At 42.5% G+C, this 19,057-nt stretch overlaps 1 long non-coding RNA gene across 2 annotated transcripts in view; it reads right to left on the bottom strand.

Moving 5' to 3' along the window:
* LOC309879360 overlaps window positions 1-18,196 on the bottom strand; it is a 41,804-nt gene extending 23,608 nt beyond the window's left edge. For both annotated transcript variants that reach the window (XR_014317724.1, XR_014317725.1), the window contains exon 1: window positions 18,068-18,196. This is a non-coding gene — a long non-coding RNA (uncharacterized lncRNA). The remainder of the gene's footprint in view (window positions 1-18,067) is intronic.
* Window positions 18,197-19,057: the final 861 nt, after the last annotated feature.

Below are 19,057 nucleotides of genomic sequence, written 5' to 3'. Positions count from 1 at the left end.
ATATTGTGCTCTGAATTGACCCCACACCAACCAGCTCCATGTGGCAAGAAGTGCAGTCATTTTAGTGCATTGCAGAGCCCAGCTAATAAGAGCTTGTGAGAAGCATGCTATATTAGTTGTCACTCAGCACCTTGTGATTGCATTTCCATAGCTGTTGGACCAGTTTGCAGTGTGGGCAAAAAATGTCCTGCCTGCTTGCAAAAGCCTGTGTGGAGCTATGTGCATGTATGTTTAATCGCACAAATTAATTCTGTAGCTGACATGAAAATCCTTGCCCAGCATACAGGAAGGATATATGAAGCAGTATCATCCTTGCTGCCTTTGAAAAGAAATTTGAACATGGGAAATTTTCCCGAGAGAAGGCAGGGACAAATTAGGGTATTGCAGTTACACAATGACATAAAACAGCAGGAGAGCCATAAAGATTTATGTACGGGGTTCTCTGTTCCCAGGTAAAGGAAAACAAGTACTTCCATAAGAAGAGGAGGAGGCAGGCAAAAAGTGTAATTCTTGCTGTAAAATCTCTTAAATTAGAAGTGCAATATAAAGACAGCCCTTACGGCAGCTCAGCTTAGTTTTCACAGTCCCATACCTTGTTTGTTTGGTTTTGCTTCTTTTACTAAGATGCTATCCTCTCCTGAGCCATCCATGCCCTAATCACCCCTGTGTGGTGGTGTTTGCTGTCTTAATCAGTAGTTGCCATGCCACATATTTGTGCCTGCTTCCTTCACCCTGTGCCAACTCTGCCTTGGTTTTTCTGCAGCAGGGTTTCAGCCTTCACTCAGCTACACCAGCTTTTGCCAGTACAACTTGTCATCAGCTCTAAGGTCAGTTCCTCTCTGACATCCCATTCACACGTCATCAGGCAGCCATGGGCTCTGTGCTAAATCCAACCCTACAAAAGAGAGGGCTTAGCAGCGCTATAAAAATTAAAGAGGTGCCTTTGTCTGTGTTCGTCACCTCCCAGGTGACACTCTATTGAGACCAGCAGTTCCTGGTCTGAGGCTTGTGCCTGTCGTGAGCACTACGTGGCAGGCAGATCTAGTCCAGGAGGCAATCAGCATGGAGCAGCAAGTCCACACTGGCAGCTGCTGTTGTAAAAGACAACTTTTGTTGTTGGTTTTTGTTTTTTTCTTTTCTTTTCTTACAGAAGGCTGTGTCCATCCTGTGACATTTCATCTACCAGTTCCTAATGGTCTTGGACGCATTTTCAGACAGGTTCAGCTGGCTGCCAAAGAAGACACCAAAGCAGTTTCCCCGATCAAGGTTTGACTCCATCCCAGCAGACACAAAGTGCTGCCCATAGGTTTGTTTTCCATTCCCAGTGACAAGGGACTGTGACAACCCCCAGGCCAATCTCTGACTTGCAACAGTCTAAGAGGAGGTAGTGATGGTAAATAAAGATAAGCACAAGTTTTGCTCACTGTCGTCAGACTCTAGGATGTATTTTACTGGGTGAGGGAGTCTACAGTGATGTTTTCTTCCTGCTCATTCCTTTGGGAAAATATCTAAATAGGCATTCAGATGAACACAGCACTGAAGGATTTCAAGTACTTTGAGACAGCAAATGGATTTTACCTACAGAACACTCTTCTTAGGGTAGAGGAACACTCATTTCACCATGCAGATAGGAAACCCAGGACTGTCACACTGAGATTTTGGATACAGATTAGGAGCTAAACTGAGATCCCTCAAGGCGTTGATCTTCCATCACCCCAGGACCCACTATCCACATGTTTTCCCTGGTTAGCTGTGAGGTGCCCAACCCTTGCTGCTATACACACAGGTCTGGCAGACTGTGAATTCCTAGCAGCAGCACCTTGCAGGTGTGGCTGAAACAAGCACCAGGGGCCCATGGAGAGCCCGTGGGAGTAACAGAGCCACTGTTCCTTTTTCTGCCTCTTTCCTCCAGCCCCAGGTAACACTCGGGCTCCTGCAGGGCCCTTCAGCTGAAGCCATGAAGAATTCCTGTCTCCTCTCCTGCATGTTTGTGACATGTGTTACCAGGGGTGGGAATAGTTCCCTCTGGCACCAACCAATGTCTTTTGTTATAATATCATTGTGCTCCTTACAGCTTAATTAAACCTCAGATGTGACATCAGCCCTAGAGAGATGAGGCTTCCTTTCTCAGAGCTAAAGGCTAGAGACTTTGGCTATGTGCCACTCTGAAAGCAGTGTGTGCTCCTGGCCATGCTGTCAGTCTGCATAGATGACCTCCTGCCAGCTGGGGAGGGCTCACCAAGCTCTGTTTTCAAATGCTGTGCGTGTTTTTGTCATGCAGGCCCATGCATCCAAGAAGGACCTCTCCAGCTGAGCTTGCAGGGTGGAAATAAGCAGTTCTGAGTTTCTGAGAGGCCCAGAGGTCACATATAGTGATGCTTTGTACCACAGGTGGTTTATGGGCTCTTGACCAAGTCACCTTAATCTCATCTGGAAGATAGGGAGCAAATACATCTCTCATTTCCAGGGTTGTTTGGGAATGGCATATACCTGAAAAACTGCGGCTTTGAAAACTGCTGTAGTCTGAACAAAATATAGTGCCCCAGAACATGAAGTAAATGTGCCCTGGTTAATCAATCCTCTCTTCCATTCTCTACAGAATGGGGTGGCCTTTTACTCCTAGCCTACAAGCACCAGTCCTCCTTAATGCAAGGGGGCTGTTGCTTCTGTATGTAGTTGTCTGTCACTGCTGGGCTCTCTGTGGGAGTGTGGCTGTAAACGTGCTGAAAAGCCAGCTTGTACTCAGGAAGCACAGGAATGCCTGCAGAATAAATAACAATGTAAATTAGACAGGACTGGAGCTCACCAGCCTCAGCAGGAGTTATCCCCTTGTCCAAACATCCAGCCAGCAGCTGATGAGCTTCCTTGTGTGCTCAGCAGTGCTCCTGCCAAGCTGAAAAGATTAAGAAGGAAAACTTGCCCCAGCTGAACAAATAGCTCAAAGGTCTGCCTGAGGCTCAGTAGATGACTGGGGCAGCACTGTTAGGCATTAGTTTCTGTAGCCTGAGAGACAAATTCAACTGCCATCACACCCAGCAACCACTGCCACAATACCCTGCAGGACCTGCAACACACCTGAAATTGTGCCCCCTGGAAATGGTCTTCACACTGCAGTCAAGAGTTCAGTTCTTCAGTTGTGGGTCCAAAGACACAAGTTGGTTTAGTAGGGGGATGGTTGGACCAGATGATCTTGGAGGTCTTTTCCAACCTTAATAATTCTATGGAATTCAGGTACCTTTCACTCTCAGTCATGTTGTCCTTTTAACCACAGAAAGAGGTACCTGGGGAACCAAATGCCTCCTGCCCTCCTTCTCCTTGCCCAAACACACAACTAATTTGCAAAATAGACATCATCTCTTCCAGAAATGTTGACAGTCCTGCATGTTTCATCACTGCTGCTGAGCCCAGGAGTCAAGTTCTTCTTGGTTTATCTCCCCTACGATGGTTGATGGCTCAGCAGGGACTGCAAATCTATGGCTTCCAGCTAGTGAAGCACCACTCAAAAACATCTTCTAATTTACAGCCAAACATTTATGCAAACACTGTAAATCCAGAGATGATCCACAGGGACTAGTGTAATCATACATTAAGAATAACACAGCATTATGAAACACTCATGACAGATTCAACCCCACCTGCTTTAAATCACCTTTAATGGCTTTGGCCCCATCTCAGTCCCCAACTGAAATTAAACCTGCTGTCACACTACCTTTTCTGACATGCCTGCTGCACCTGAACTCATCACCAGAGACTGACAGCAGGGAAGAGAGGGGGCTGGAGACCCCAGTGAATGTTATCATCACATGGGGAACTTTTAATAGGTTTTCCATCATAGCCATAAACTGAATGATCCACGAACTTTTATGATGATCACCCTACGGTGTCCCAAAGGATAGAAAATAAAACACATTTTTATTACACCTCTTGAAAGATATAACCACTCATTTTTTCTCTGACGGAACCCCACAGATGCAAGACTTAACAACTACTTCGCTTTCTGAATGTAAAATAGTCTTTTGGGTGGTCAAACTGAAAGTAACTCTCACAGCTTAACACCAGGACACCCCCAAAACAATGCAGACATGGTTTGTCACCGCCTAGACCCTCCAATGTCTGTTTTGGGGTATCCTGGAGTTAAGCTATGACTTTAAGAAAAGTTGGAGTGGTCATTCCTGTTATCCCTGAGAAAGGAATGAGAAATGTGTAGCTTTTTCCTTTCTGACAGCATTTGTCACATTTACCTGCTTCCCTCTGCAACTCTGCTTTCACCAGAAGTTGCTCGCACCACTATGCCACTTATGTGACTATCTGCACCCACTCAGTGCAGATGGAGATTAAAATTAGACATAAGTATAATTCCTCTGAAAACACTGCGTCTGGAGGGATAGTCAAGTTTTCTATTGAACAAGTAGATACCACCGATTTTTTGTTCAGTACCAAACCCTTGGGAATGATACATGACAGGAAGCCAGTGAAGGTAGTGTTGGGTCTCTAGGAAGACTTTTTGGGTCTCTAGGAAGACTGCCTTCAAAGGAGGGAGAGAAATCCAAAGTCTGGAGGGGAAAACTCCTAATACAAGACAGAAAGTGACTCGGCTGACCTTTTTGGGTGCAGGTTTAGGAAAAGGAAACAAACAAAAGTCTAATTTCTGTAAACCATTTCATGAACCTGGATTCAGACTGTCATTTCTAAGATGCTTAAAACCTAGGTTCCCATGTTATGAGTGTTATCCAACAGGGATCCCTACGTAGACTGTCGAGTGACATTAACATTTCAAAATTGAGTCTATTTTATATATATATCCCTTAGGAAATATCCCTCTTTAGCTCGCTAATACATTTATGGAGTGTTTGTAGTGACTGTTCCTGGTGTGAGCACCCAGAACAAGAGGAGGTTTAATTTGGACACTTAACCATGTCTCCCTATCCCCAGCCTTGAAGAGTTTCCATCAGAGTGTCTACAACCCGTCTTAACAGTCTTGCCGAAATCAGTGGCCTGATGTGAGAAAAAATAAAAACATTATCCATAGAAAACCAGGAGATTTACAGTTGCAGAATGCAGAAAGCAGGACAGTGGTTATGCAGCTGAATATATAGCACCCAAGGACAGGAGCTGATTTAAAGTGACCTATAAATATCCAAGCACTTGTCACTGAGGGTGGCTTAAATGTGTCGCCTCTGACACCTTCAACAAATCACACGAATAGGGAGGTCACACAAACAAAAGTAAATGAAAAAAGTAAATGAAAAAGTGTTTTATCAATCAGATACTGTGAAGGGGCCTCTGACATGGCAGAAAGTTGAAACACCAAAGTTTGAAAATATTAACTTGGCAAAAAGAGAAAAAAAATGGTGCTTTTCTCCCACTGTTTCTTTGTCCTGGCATCAGGCCACAAGCTGCATAAATTGTTGGAAGTGCCTCCTAGTACACACATGGCTTCAGGATTGAGATTGGTGTCAGTGCATCTTAAATAACAAATTTGCCCGCTCTAAATGGTACAGCAGAGAAGTGTCAGCTACAGGAACGGAGTACGGGAGGGAATGACTCCACAGCAGTAACCTGTGCCCAGCAGCTCCCTGTGTGAAGGCTGACGTGCACGTGCCTTACCTGTATCACTTCTCACAGATACCTGTCAAATTTGTCCTTACAAACCTTCAGCAATGGAGACACCCCAGCTTATCAGGCAGGCAGTTCGGAGCTTCGCTGTCTTTTCTATTTTCCCATCGCAAAGCTGATATTTTCCTTGCCTGGTTAAGCCTGCAGTTTCTCTTCTTGCTCTCCACAGACCCCAGGAACCATTTATCATCTTCGTCTATATGCATTCCTCTTTAAAACATGAAGACAGAGAGTGTGTTGAACACCATAATGTTTTCAGTCTTTAGAGTTTTCCAGAACCTTGATCAGCTGCTTCTTTTTCCTCTGGATCTCACTAGAGGTTTTGTCCTCTTTTTGAAGTGTGATGTCTATAAAAATACATGGTACTTCAGCTAAGACTTTATTGATGGTGAGTCAGAAATTATTGTTTTAGACACCTTGCAAGGTGATGTTCCTCTTTATGTGTCCATTTTCCATAGCATCCTGAAGTCCTGTCTCCCATTTGGTTGGAATCCCCAAACTAACACTGGGGAATACAAAACTTTTGCTTTGCTATTTATTCTCCATCTTATGTATTCCCCATGTGAGCCACTGCATATCCCTTCATAAGCGGAGAATTATGCCTGTCTTTGAGGAAAGAAATCATGTTTATTTCAGCCCGCTGCTCCAACTGGGAAAAACCTCTGCAAATTCCTGTCCCAGTCTCTGATATTCTGTCCTAGTAGCTCATTTCGGATAGAGTTCTCAGATCCTGAAAGTTCAGACTAAACTCCTTTTTAACATTTAACCTTTTGACCATTGGAAGAGATGTTTGAATGTCATGCTCTGTTCACCAGCTGTCTTCCCGTAGACTTAAAAAACATGGCACATTCCCACCATTAGGCACGTCCTTGACTTCTGTGGGATTAATGTGATACTAAGTTTGTTCATATCAGTCCCTTATCATTAAGAAAATAATAATTTAAAAGATTCTCTGTGTCTGTTATTGAACCACACTGGACAATTTCTTTTCCTATTCTTAAGAGCAAATTGATATTTAAAGACTATTCTCTTACTTCCAGTATCTTGTGTTATTATGGTCTGTAGATCAGACATATTGATTCCTAATAAATACCTTACAAAAGTTCTCCTGGATGCTTACAAAGGAGAAATAAAATTGCCAGGCAAAGGTATCTGGCAGGAATTGCTTTGGTTCCCGACCTCATTACTCATGCATCTGCATACAGCTGCCTCTCAGCCCCACCAAAAGCAAACCCCAGAGGCCTGGGAGATGATTGTATGTACTTCAATGTGCCAAATTCCCAGTAGAATAGCACCCCACACACACCACATCAGAGTGCTTTACCCATGCTTTGAAGGAATTACTTCCTTAAAATGCCTCCGGTTTAAAATGAAAGATGAATTCACCCTTGTGGCCCTGTCCTGGCCCTCATTCTCTGCTGAGGCTTCCATTTTATAAACAAACTAATGTCTTCTAAAGGCTATGAGGACTGCAGAAACTTCTCTGATTGCCCTCCACTTCATGTCCACGTGCACTCACTCACCTACAGAGCCAAGTTCTGCCACATTCCTTCTTAAGGTACTTCTAAACCAAATTATTTGGGGTCCACTGACCCCCTGAGACAAGATAGTATTTTTTATTAAAGCCCAATGATAGATTTTACTCCTGGGAATTCATCTAGATATTTTTTGAACTCCAGTAAACTTTCTACAACCACAGTAATGTACAGCAAGATGTTCCATAGCTGAACTGCAAAATGTGTGAGAAAGCATCTTATCCACTTCCTTTTGTTCTGCCACTTATTTAGTTTCTTCTGATGTCCTTTAGCTCTTGAATGGGGCAAGACAGCAGAAAATTAGTCCCTGTCCATCCTTTCAAAGGTATTCATAAATCTGCACCTCTTTTCCAAGGACCTCATTAGCTTCCTACAGATAGGCAAATTGCTCCCTTCCTACTTCTTGCATCACAGCAATTTCTGTGATGAATGCACGTACTCCAGAAATGGACTGAGAGCCATCTGCCTCATTATGTGTCTTCAAATGGTCACTTCAGTCCACGTGTGCTGGATTTGAACTATCTCCTTTGATCAGTACACTGTTAAACACCTGTAGGAGAATGTCACTGCCAAGCATCAGTTGTTACCCATTCTGACCAGGGTTGTGAGTTACCATGTCTCTCCTCAGTAGGAGCAACTGCCTTCTCTTTTTCCGTGGCAAACGTGCAGTGATACATTTTAGCTTATTCTGAAGTGTTAAATTAAATTATTCTGCATTTGCCCAGGGATGAATTGACTCAGCATTTAGGTTAAGCATTTGCTGTAAGGTTTGCATCCAGACAATTACCTCAGTTTAGCTGATGCTTAGTAACTTGTTAAGCCACAGTATCTTAATTACAAGTCTGAGACCTAAGGCTTTCATAAAGCAGACTGGAATTTTAAGATAACTTTGGCTTCTATTTTGGAAGGTTGGAATAAATTCCAGGGCAAAACTATTCTAAAACAAATCCTGCATTACAGTCTCACATGTAGTCAGAGGGGTTTTGTATATAAAACAGGATTTGCAGTCATTTTTTTCTCTAATCCAAACTGTCCACCAAATACAGAAATAAGATGAAAAATTACCCTTGGCATAGCTAATTGCAATTAGAGACTTTTGAAAATTCAAGCGCTCATTCCCCACTTTAAATACAATTCAGCAAAGTGTTTAAGCTCTGACTTGAATGAGATGACTTAAGTGATTACAGTTAACCACGTGCTGAAGCATTTTGCTCAACCAAGACCTAAGGGGGAGAAAAATGTCTTAAAACTATGGCAATTCTTCAGCTGAAACAACACAGAAAACCCTTGCTCTGGGTACCAGAACTGTGGTTCTTAGGCATTTTTGATCTCCAGAAACAAAAGCTTGCTTTATTGTGGCCTGTTCTGCAAACTATGTCTAGTCTGGCCCTTTGCAAGCTGCAAAATATCTTCTTTGAGCAAATGTCTCCCCGCAGGAGTTAAGAGATAGGGTATTACCTTTGATGGCTCTACCAAAACCAACAACAATTTAAGCCAGGTATTTTGCAATTTGGTTTAACATGTTCCTAAAAGTGGGTGCACAGCAAAAAAAAAATGAAATTATTTTTTGTCCTTTGCTTACTAGGATCAGGAACATAAACATCAGCATAATCAGCGTATCTTCATCACTTGCTCTAGACTGACACGATGTGATTTAGAGTATCTATTAGCTCAGTAAAACTCAGATTACTTAGACACAAAAGTGATTCACATTATTACCAAGATACATTCCTGTACATTTTCACTGAACTTGTTAATATTCTGTACTTAAGCACTGCACAAATACATGGAATTAGCCTTTAATTTGTTCAAATCAGTCCTTGTGGCTCAGGCATGATGTTTTGGTGGGGTAACATCAGAGAATATGCTTGTTCTTCCCCAACTATTCACCACACATAACATGTACATCCATGATTTTTATGACCTAACAAATTCTTCTCTCACTCATTTACCATGGTAAATGGCATTCATTTACCATGGTAAATGGGTCTGTAATACCAAGGAAAGCAACTGGGAAGACTGCAGTACAAATTCAGACCTTGTAAATATTCCAGCCATTCATGTTAGGCATCAGCTGTGGTTGAGATGTGGGCATTTGGTTTTGTTGTTGTTGTTCTTGTTATGTTAGACGATTGCTGTTTGAGATAATTACTGAAGCATGGCCTTGAGGGGAATGCCTTTATTCTGGATCTTGGAGAACACCCTTGCTAGTTTCTGTCCATTGGTTTAAGAGTAACACAGAGTCCTGCTTTTGAGAAATTGGTGAGGGGAACATTTTCTTCTCAACCAAATCTTCTGGTTTTTGTGCTCTGTAGTAAGGGCAAGTCTGGCTTCCACAATCGTTCTAGTTCAGTCTTTCTACTGCAATCTCTTCGTGGTCCTCTTATAAGCAATGAATTCATTTGGGACAATAATCCATTTGAAGATAAAAATGAAACCCCAATAGCACATAAGGTGAGAGGCAGACCTCATGTATCCTGTGTCAAGCTCATTAGTCTGTGTTAAGCTACCACGTAACTAACAGCATGCTATCTAATCTTAACTTAGGCATCAAGCAAAAGAAAACCCAGGCCGTTCCTAGATAAACTGTTCCAGTGTTAAAAAATGTGCAGTTTATTTCTGCCCTCAATTTGTCACTGAGCTTTCAGCGCTTGGATTATGTTCACTAGATCCGAGTCTTGTATTAATAAAAGACTTTAACAAACGAAGACAGAATAAACTCCAAGAAATCCTCTAGCTCATCTCCCTGCCCCAAGGTAAGACCCACTCACTCTGCCTGTGCTGATTCTAAGACCTTCTGCAGTGGTGACTGCACAATCTCCCAAGGCCTGTGAGCAAGATCTCTCCTTACTACATCAATCATAATCCTTCCATGTGTTTTATGTGTTTCAGCTATTTTGGTGGTGTGGTGGCTCTTTATGGAGGAAGCCCTGCCTTAGATGGTGCAGCAGCACTGTGATTTGTTGGGCATCTGTCTTGGGTGCCCAAAGTAGTGAGGTTCCTTCTTGATGGTTTTGGGGTGGTTGTTTGTTCACCTTCTCACAGAGATGCCTCTTCAAGAACCATACTTCAAATTGGCACCAGTAGACACCTACGTACAAAGTGTTTTGTAACCAGCAGCTCATAACCCCCACTGCCAGCAAGTGGGTCTCTGACTCCCGTGGGGATTCCAGTGGTTTTGCCCTGGGTATTGAACTCCAAAAACTGCTTCATTTTCACAGGAGCTGAAAATGCCTGGCACATCTAGCCTTTGCGCACGAGGTCTGGCAAATGCTGCAGACGATGAGGTTTCTCACTCTAAGGAAAACGCTGCAATTAACAACACATTAATTAACAGAAGAAAAAGCAAGTTGCTTTCGGAAGTAAATGCCTGCTCACTCAGAAGCATCTAGGAGACCCATTGAGCCCTTCTGTTAACAAAGTCACATTAGCCTCCAGACTAATCAGCCCAGAGATATAGAAACGGGCTACACTCTGTGCAGATCCAGATTTCAAGAATCCATTTTCTGGGGATGAATTTTTTTTTTTTTTTTCCCTAAGCCAAAATTCTGCTGGCATGGAAAAGGAAACCCTGGGATGCCAGTAGAAGCAGCAGCTAAAAAGTAGCAGGCACTGCCTTGCTTTTTATAATTCTGCTGTCATAGGATAGAAGAAGCAAGGGTTCAGAGTGTGCTTGGCTGAGAGATCTAAGCCTGCTTTTAGAAATCCATACTCGGCTCTTTTTGGACTGATAAAGCCTCTTTGAAGCACAAAAAAGAAAAAAAAAAAAAAAAAAAAAAAAAAAAAGTGTTTACAGAACCTGGCTTGTCTAATTTGCCAGTGTTAGGAGAGGCAGGGCTCAGTCTGATGTCACTTTTCACATCCAGATAAGAGGAGCATGCCAGGTTAGCTTTCTAGTTCTCTGTGTTCAGTGGCATGGTAAGCTCTTAAGGAGGTTTCCTTTGGGAAAGAGATATATAATATACAAACGTAAACCATGGGATAATTGATTATAGTGGAGAGAATTTAACTATAAGCTGAAAATAAAAAGGCAAAACCCAGAACTGCTGCTAACTGGTTAAGTTTAATCAGGGCTGCTTAGAAAGCTGGTTCAGGTGGTGTTTTAATGATTTAATGACCTTTGTGTAGGCTTATCAAAGCACAAGTCAGCAGCCATGGTCATGTTACATTCACGTACTGGTTGCACAAAGCCAGATAACTGCTGTTCATTAGCCTCAGTGTGGCTGTTGTCTTACAGGCCATGTTCTGGGTATTGCTGACTCTGAGTAGCTCTGGGGACTCAGCAAAGGAATAAATTATTGCTCATCATTGAGAACTGGGGAGGAATTTTCCGATGGAAGTGTTTGTTGTCGGAAAATGTGGGTTCATTGACAGCTGCACACGTGGCAAGGGTGGAATGACTTCAGTGACACCTTTTTTTTTTTTTTTCTTTTGACAAGAACAGTTTTCAGGTCCAGCATGGAATTTTTAGTCAAAAACAGAGCAGAAAACAGCAAATCCAGAGTGCTCATTTCTCGAGTGATTAGCATGTGAACTTGGAGATGAAAAGTGTGGGTTTAAGTCCCTGTCGTATCTGATTTGACTTTTACATCCCTATGTCTCTAGCAGATCCCCTCACTCTGGAGGTGGTTATGTGAGGAGAAGAACATGATCTCTCTTGCTGGGAAGGGCTGTCTCCTTCTTTGTTTTGCTTTGTTTGTTTGTTAAGAATACAGCATTATTTCATGCAGCAAGAGAAAAAGAAAAACAAAGTTCTTGAAATCTCAAATGATGCCAGGACATATTTTCTACCCAGCTACTTGCCATAAATAAAACTGACATTTTATATCTTGGCCTTTACAGCTAAATGACTGCCATGATTTTTTTTTTCTTAATAAAATAGAGGCCGTGCTAGCACACACTCTCTACCAGAGAATTTGGGCTTGTTTCTGTTGGTGCAAAACAGAGATACTGAAATATCAATTTGGAAAGATACTCAAGGGTCTTTTTTTTTTTTTCCCCTGCCAAGCTTAATTTTCTATTTGGGTGAATTGTCTGCAATCCAGATGGTATCTCTGAAGGGGAATGTAGTCAGGAAACTTTTTTTTTTCTTTTTCATCCAGAAATCACACCACAAATGAATTTGAAAAGGCTGCCATTTAGAAAAGACCTGTTTCAGGAGATCACAATTTGAATGTTGCAAAGGTGACAAGCAGAGCTTTTTTTTTTTTTTTTTTTCTTTTTTTTTTTTTTATGCAGTTCTTTTAATTTTTTTAAGTCCTCGAGTGGACATTGAATGACTCACCAGAAAACTGCTTTTAGAACATTTTATTTTGGCTGAAACATTTCTCACTGTGCCCTTCAGCAATGATTTTTATGCTGCAATTCTGTCAAAAAAATTGCATGAGGATCTATAAGATTAAGAAAAAAATGCATATGACTCAATCTATAAATGCCTAGCTGTGCATATTTGGAGAATACCTGGGGGTAGGGTCTTTCCCTTTCCTGGCACAGGTCTGAGTTTGATCCTATGCTTCCATTGCATTGCACTTTTTAGAGCATTTCTCTGCATTGTCAGACAGTAATTTTTTAGAGTCAATAACATCAACAATGAATAGCTCAGAATGTCAAGCTCTTGAACTCAGAATTGAGTTGCACAGGGAACAGTAGAGTTCAGTGTCTCAAGATGAAAATAACAGGCTTGTATCCGACAGAACTGAGTTAAATTCCTGCCATGGACATTTTTAATCTTTGTGATGGTTCTGGAGCTAAGATTGAGGTTTGCACACATATACAAACATACTCAATGGTATATTGCTTGTAGTAAGACCCTTTCATTTCCTCTGAGTCCTGGACTCAGTTCATGCAATGACTCATGAGCAAACAGCTTTGCAGAATGTATCCTTTGATTTGTAATGCTCCCTGCTGTGCCTCTGCAAAGTCTTTTATTTCTTTGCAAAGTTTGGACAGAACACTTTCATAACTATAATCTCCCAAAAGCTGAAATCAATGGGATCTGTATCCATTACACTAGGGATGAATTTGTCTTGCACTTTCAAACTTTGAGAATTGGAAGCTTTAAAACATTTATATTTGAAGGCAAGAACACATACTATCACTTAGGAGCCCAAATCCCATTAGTTTTTAGTAGACATTAGGCACTAACAGCAGATTCTTAAGTAATGTTTTTCAGATATCTAGCAGCAGTCCAAGGTTCTTAAGGCTCCTTTTTAAATCCATGCTCCTTGTCTATGTCTGTGTGGAATCCAGTAGATGTACTTGAGTTCAGAGCAAGCCAAAGGCCTTGAGATGGTGGCACCCGTTTTTACAGGTTTGGACAGTTTTCACCACCTCAGAAATGCATTCAACTGGATGAAGAGACATTCAGCTCAGAAGTCAGACCTGGCCCTGCTCTTTGGTGGGAACCATGGACAAGTGAAAGAGGCTGACAAACCCCCATCATAATCCCATCACAACCCAGCCCCTCCAAACATAGCAGGGTGAAGGGAAATGGCTTACCTACCATGTCAGGTAGTAGGTAGCCTTATGTGCTTTCTATAACGTCCATCCATCTTTTCTCCCTATCTGCCATTTCAGTGACATTTCTACATCAAACTCCCCCCAGCTGCCCTAGGCAATCCTGGTAGCTGCAAACAGCACTGTCAGCAGCACATTTGCTTCCATCCCACCCAACGACATCTGAACACTTCATAAATTCTGAGGGATTTGGGCTTTATAATAGCTCTGCTGAGAGCAGGCTCATGCTACTTGCTTTTATTGATAGATGAAGAGATGAATGATGCAATTATTTAGAAAAGATTATCACAAAAGTCTCCATTTAAATAGGGTTGATATAAATTATTATATATTTTCTTGGTAGTCCCTCTCCTTCTCCCTCTGGTCCCAATGTTGAGGGACGATTAAAATATTGACTGGACAGTGAGAGCTAAATGAAAAATTTTGTCACAGTCATCTTTTGTTCTCTCTTCTTACAGGACATTTTATCGTGTTGGGGACTTCAAAGGACGGCACCAGATAAGCAGCAGAGAAACACAGATTAGCTGAGACATCAACAATTGTTGGATGAGGTCAATTAAAAGCCAAATTAAACAAATGGAGCTTTCAACTGTGATCCAGACAGGAAGAAGCAGTTGAGTTGCAAGGGTTGGAGATTAAAAGAATTCCAAAGGGCTGATGCAGAACAGGAGCATGGGGGTGGGAAGGGCAGGGGGAGGCAGGGGGAAAGATATCTTCCACCTATTGTCTTCAGACAGGACCAGAACTCATCTGGATCCGTCCTACCTGGAAGAACTGGAAGGGAAGAGCCCAGGCCAAGCAAAGAACCACTTTGGTGCCTTAAAAAAAAAAAAAATAATAATAAAAAAATGACAGCAAAGCAGACTCCTGGAGGAAGGGACAGGGTGAGGGAGGGTGAGCGTGAGCTGACCTGCAGCTGGCAGAGCCGTGGCCTAGCAGTGAGAACAGGCAGGTTTTGTGCCAAGTCGATTCTGGGTCACGTAACCAGAGCTGAGCTGCTGAGTCACTCTGCAGAGCCTTCCAAAAGCACTTCGTACACCTCTGACTGCCACAGTCAAACCCATCTTGAAGCAGGGGTCAGGACAGGAGGGAACCTTGCTGTGAAAACAAGGTGCTGTCTGAATGACCCACGGGTCGCAGTGTAAAGTGTTCGGTGCTGAGCCCACAGTAAGGACCTCTGAGTCAATGGCAGAGTACACCTGAAACTGGTATAAAAAAGACTGGTTTTGTTTCTTGGGGAAGATTTTTCAGAAAATCACGGTATTATGCTTTGCACATCCAATCCACTAACTTGTATGCAGCATCCCTCAGTTTTGGTCTAAGTTTGTCTTGTGTCTTCTAGGTCTTCTGCTCTGTTTCTACTACATCAGAGCACTATTTGCTGTGCAATATAGTCCTTATACAGGTATTTGAAAGTCATGAGTCATGTTTGCTGTTTTATGGATCACCAAAGCAGACAGCATCTGTCTGCTCTCTCACTTAAAGCAAGCTTCTTAGATTTTGATTCTGAAAGCTGAGGTTTTCTTAACTCCTTTCTGTTCTTCAAGGTGCTTTTTGAAGTGTGGACAACCAAAGCAAATGCTGTCCCACTAGCAATGATAGATAAGCGTGATTTATGAGCAAGTCAAACCCTCCCCCTAGGCTGCCTTGATGTTATTTTTTAACATCTCCAGGGTTTGGTCCCTTGAGTATTAAAAATAAATGAATAAAAACCGATCATATTCAAATGACTGTTCCAAACACCTTCACAGAATCATTGTTTTCCTTGCTTTGGCCTCCCAAGTTTGCCCTAAACTCGTAGCTTTGATTTCTAAATGGAAATAATATTGACGATCTCAAAATGAATGTCTTCAAGCCTATGCTTCTATTTGGGCCATTTGACTCAATCAAGAAGCTTCAAACAGTGGAGTATAATCCCAGAGAGATTATGATAATGGCAGATTAGAGGAGCTAGATGGCAGATTCATGATTTCTTGCCCAGAGAAAAGCTACAGCATGATCTCAGCAATTATCTATTGTGCTTGGCCAGAAGGACCAGAGTTTGGAACCAGCCACGGGTATGCAACCACTTACTGAGATCTAGGAACAGGAGAGAAGATAAGGAAAGGGTTGCAGAATGTGGGAACGTGGCAAATATTCCTAGAATATACAAAGAAGAGAGAAGATTGCTGCATGGGAGGGAGTGAAAGGGTGATACTGAGCATAAATCCATAGGAGAAAAAAAAAATAAAAAATGACTTTCTGTGACAAGGGGACAGTTTCAAAGAAATCTGGTTCCAATAAGAAGCAAAACATTTCTTGTAGTGCATATCTAATGCGATTGCAAAAATCAGAATTTGGAAGCACATTCGACCATTTCCCTTCAATATCTCAGTTTATCTTTCTTTTCTTCTTAAGAATCACAGAACAAGCCTGATGTCAAACTCTGTGCTTCGGGCTGATTTCCATCACTCCCAGAACTGTGTTCAAACGCACATATAACCCAGTAATTTACACAAACTATCATGAGCTGACATGCACCCCTGTCTGTGTATCAGTATCCTCCACGCCTCCAGAAGATGGATGGATTTAAATAGCAACTTTGAAGACAGCTGAAGCAAGTTAATTAGGGATTGACTAACGCAATAAAGCTATTTTTAGTAGTTAATTTATATCTGGTTACCTTGTTACGGGAAGCTTATGCAATGCTAGTAAATTCTTAACTAAGGAGATAGATTGAACACCAAAATTATTTCACTGTTAACTCTTCAAGAGTCAATTTGGAATAGCTTTAGGACTTCAAAAAGTATTGCATTTGATAGAAGAGATTTACTTTCCTTCTAGTGCCGGAGTTGCAAGGGGGGTTATTTTTTCCCTTCAAGATTTCATCTGAAGCTATGCAGGCTACCAATAAACAAAATGGAAATCCATGGAGAATCACCTGCTTCCAGGAGCAATGCATTGAAATAAACTTCCAGACCTCACAATCCCCAGCAGTGACACAGCAGTACAAGCATTTGAGGGCATGCATGTTTTAAAAGAAATTTGCTTTAGCATACATGTACATGCACAAAATAAACTCTTCTGGAGAGAAAGGAAGCACCAGCATGGTTGCACTGATCTGAGCAGTCCTGGGCTGACAGTCCCAGGAGGTGAATAGCTTTTCTCAGACAGAAAACACTGGGCAAAACAAACTCCCGTTAATCTCCTGCTTCTTTAGGGAGGGAAGGAGGAGAGGAGGCCCAATTCTAGCTCTGTTTTTACCTTTGTAGCTCTGCTGAGGCTGTCCCCTGATCCAAGTATAGACAGAATTTGGCCCACTGACTACTGAGCGGGAGTAGGTGCTGATGCAATTGAAGCCACATGCAGAGGCAGCTGGCCAGTGAGACAAACTGTCTTGGGAGCCAGGGCACGATGCTGCGAAATGCTTGATCCAGCACAGCAAGATGTTTTCCTTTTATGCAAGCCCTAATCTGAGAACAGGGCACACCGAATATATATAGCTCTGGACAGAGGGATTTTGTGTCCTGAAAAATATATATATATATAAATAAATAATTTGCCGGACAAAGGGAGACAGAGCTGCCCAGCTTGGAAGGAATCTCTTTTTTTGGAAGGCTCAAGGGAGGGCAAATGGCACAAAGCCACTTCTAAAAATTGATTCAGAGGGCAAAGCATGTGCAGGTTTCCAAGCAATGAGTAAGCACCGTGACATCAAGGAAAGGTTTTGACAGTGGGAAGAAGAATTCCCACCGGTGACGTGTCTTGGGGTTGCAGAGCCAGGTAAATGGTAGCAGCTACCCAGGGAGCGACTCCTGAAACATGATATCACCTAACCGCAGAAGTTGCCGTTCAGACTTCTCTAGAGAGATAGGCCACATTATTTCATAGGATCACATATAAGGGCAGAACCAAGGTCTGTCTAATGCTGTTTCCTGGTTCAAAGAGTCAGCGGCATCAGCAGAGCCCCAGAAAGGACTAAAATGCTAGAATCTCCCTCGGAGGATAAAACAACCACAGAGCCTAAATTGGATCTTCATCTGATCTTTAATGATCAAAGTTGTCCAGTGCTGTGTGGTATTGGGTCTAACATCCCTTCAAAAATCACAATAATCCATCCTGTAGCCCTGAATTAGCTTGTGCTCAATAGAAAAAGCAGAAACTTTGCTTTCCTTCATCTTTGCTAATTCTTGGGTGGAGATGCATCCCATGGCAGAGAGCTCTGCAGTTTGCCTATATGCTGTGTTTAACAAATACATATAAATTATCCCAGTTCTGAACTTGCATTACTATTTCATGTCACTGAAAGGAATCACTGTTCCCAAGTTCTTAGCTCCTCCGCTCTGTAAAGTGCAGGCGGGGAGACAGGATCAGTCCCGTACCCTTCTATGCCAACGATTACCCTGAAGGAATGGACTCACCTCCCGGTCTCTGGCCTCCAGTTGCAGCCTCCAGCTCTCTTTTCCAGCCCTGCCTGCAGCACCTAGCTAATTGTGCACTGCTGGTGGGTGCAAGGAAGCAACCTGACTCACGCTGCCCGTCAGTGCCGCTAATGCCGGAGGCACAAGGCTTGGCGGTCCTTGTAACTAATTATCTTATCTGCTGGAGCTGATGGATGCTGTTCTTACAAGTGAAGTATCTAATCCTCTTTTATCTCTCCTAAGCACTGGGCCTCTATGTCAGCCTCAGGCAAGCCCAATCCCTGTATTAATTATAGGTTGCAGTTTTTAAAGCCCCTCTTTTTCTTTACTTATTTTTTTTTCAGATTCTGTCACTCCTAAGTGAAATCCTGTCACTCACCCTTCCCTCATAACAGGCTCATATCTCTTTCTGTAGTCTGTCAGTGCTGATTAACAAACTGAACAAACCTTTGTGATGGCATCAGACCACAAGACAAGCTCTCCACCAGCAAACCTCAGCCCCACATCCCCAGACTCACTTCTCACCTGTTTATACTGCTTCACTCCACAACATTGTCTTTATATGTGTGTCCTGGGGCTTGGCATAGAAAAAGGAACAAGAAGAAAAAAAAAAAAAAAAAAAAAGAAGAAGAAAGAAAGAAAAAAAAAAAGTTATATAGTAATGGCTTCAAAAAATAGGCATGGAGAACACCTCCCTGACTCCCCTTTGCTGTTCTGCTCCTGGCACCACCAAAAATGAGAGAGGGTGAGTGCTGTTCGAGTGGTCACAAGCCTGTTAAAAGAATGCCTTGTTGCTTTCTGTGTAGCATAGTGCAGGTGCAAGTAGGAAAACCCCAGGCATGTGCAGCTCTTGATTTCCAAATGTAAATCAAATCTTTGCAATAAGCCCAGGCCTAAGCCTACAGCAGCTCCTACAGTTGCATATCTTCTGCTGTGCTTGCCTCCCTCTGCGTGCACCGTCAGCACACGGGATCCCTCAGCTTTACACCT

Source organism: Aythya marila (assembly GCF_965140915.1).
Source record: "Aythya marila genome assembly, chromosome: 6".
In the NCBI taxonomy this organism is placed as follows: Eukaryota; Metazoa; Chordata; class Aves; order Anseriformes; family Anatidae; genus Aythya; species Aythya marila.
The sequence above is the reverse complement of the archived record's forward strand: the minus strand, read 5'-3'. Positions and strand labels throughout refer to the sequence as shown.